The sequence below is a fragment of the Hesperophylax consimilis genome, chromosome 17, assembly GCF_061612785.1.
Source record: "Hesperophylax consimilis isolate HC1 chromosome 17, BYU_Hcon_1.0, whole genome shotgun sequence".
Lineage (NCBI taxonomy): Eukaryota > Metazoa > Arthropoda > Insecta > Trichoptera > Limnephilidae > Hesperophylax > Hesperophylax consimilis.
Window position 1 is genome coordinate 8,745,574 of NC_142852.1, and position 2,025 is coordinate 8,747,598.

General features: G+C 33.9%; 1 long non-coding RNA gene across 1 annotated transcript; it reads right to left on the reverse strand.

The window, feature by feature from the left end:
- Window positions 1-240: 240 nt before the first annotated feature.
- LOC149415920 (uncharacterized) lies at window positions 241-1,751 on the reverse strand. The gene is made up of 2 exons (XR_016303604.1): window positions 1,598-1,751; window positions 241-802 (listed from the first exon to the last, which is right to left on the reverse strand). It is a non-coding gene; the product is annotated as an uncharacterized LOC149415920 (long non-coding RNA).
- Window positions 1,752-2,025: the final 274 nt, after the last annotated feature.

Below are 2,025 nucleotides of genomic sequence, written 5' to 3' on the forward strand. Positions count from 1 at the left end.
GTCAGTGAAATTAATGAATTTCGATTAAAATTTCTTCCTTGACACATAATTTCAGTTACCAACAAAGGATAAAACATGCTCGGTTTCACTCTTCGAAATGGAGACTTTCGTAATATTTCAACATTAAAAATCTTATATTCCTCTTAAGTTAGTAGTCAAGTTGAATATAATTCTTCTATCGGGTCAGATACTTAAAGGTCATTTTATCATGATGAAAGCACTCAAAATGAAACAATCATAATTATTTTACAAATTTTAATAAAGAGTCAAATCATATCATAACACTGTAAAAAATGAGAAAAAACACAAAAACAAGTTGTAACAAATTCAACATCCGAGGAAAATGTTAAATTTAGTTAAAATCTATCTATAGCGAGATGTCCTCACTTTGAAAGATATTTTAGTACAATTTGACTATTTTGGTCTTGGGTATAATTTAGTATAACTACAATCTAGTAGATGATGTTGAGATTGACAAACTGAAGTATGCGGATCATCCTTTGTGCAGAGATTGGGCAACAGTTTTGGAACTCAACCCATCGACTAAATATCGTAGTCATTCAAATAATTTTGCTGATTGCCCACCTCATTGAAACATGGGATGGAATAAACAGGTTTAGTAAAACTATTTGTGTGCTATATTGGTAGTGTTGATGGTGGGCAGGTCTTAGTAGTCCATCTAATAATCGTAGTACCGGTTGTATCGGTTATACTTGGATGGCCTGTAGCCACGGTAACCATTGTAACCATTGTAACCATTATAATCGTTATCCCAGTCGTCTGAATCTCCAGCAGAGGCGAACTGAAATTACGAAAACATAAATTAATATATTAGGCACTTTTACAAATGTGTAATAATTTGTCCACCTCACTCAATTTTCGTGTCGCTATGCCAGACAATTCGTTTAAGGCCCGTAAGAAGCGTCCAAAGATGGATTGAAACAAAGATATATAAAAATACGAATTTAAAAGGAAGCGCGCTAATATCTTGACTGAAGTATTAAATTTCCGACCATTTTAAATCGGAAACAAAATGATTGAATTAAAACAGGACTTTGCTACGCTTATGCAAATATATTTCTGGGGCTCAAATGCCAAACTAGTAAATTGCTCTGTAATTAATTGGTGTATCGATTTCTTGTGATAAACAATATTTTGAATCCTTCATTAAATATGTCATAAGTTCATCAATTTAAAACATCTGACATACGTGAATATTTATTCATATAAGGAACGATTTTAAAGTTCTTTCTAGTACCTTAATCAAATTACCGAAAACTTACATAGGCACTTCTGGCATTAACTCGCAGATTAAAACACAAAACGATACGCTAGAAAAAACAATTTATAATAACTCTCCCTCTAGACACACTTTTAGCTGAGCGAAATCAAAAATAATGTCCTCCTGGAAAACAATCGTGTCCTGACTGTAACTATTAAAAGTCAGAAATCTCCAGTTTAAGAGACACATGCTGACTCACAGTGGAGAAATACCACTCTCTTGTTCGAACTGTAACTATAGGTGGCAATTTACATTGTCCAGGCCTGCATAGAATCAAAATAATATAAAGATAGATTAATAAGTTTTTATTCTTACCATTGCTGCTCCAAGGAGGACAAAGACTACGAGGAATAGATTGATGAACTGCATCTTGATTGCTTTATCGAAGTGATAGAACTGATGCAGGTTTGCTGTCTGCAGACCTTTTATAGTCCCCCTTTGTTATTGACTTTTCAAATGATATATTGAAAAACAATAAAGTCATTTGGTTATTTCCACCAGGTGCATCAACAGGTGGACATTTGGAATGCAACAAGCAACATTTAATATAACAATATTCACTGTCTCACTCTATCGAACAAGCATTTCATTTATTTTTCACAGTAGAAAATATCGTCAAACATAATATTTTTATGTGGAACTGTACAAGATTCCTAAGCTGGAGTTAGTGAGGGTATGTTGTGAGGGTAAAGATTGTGGAGAGGGGATGTATCTGGCTGTCCAGATCTGGTCGCCAAACACGG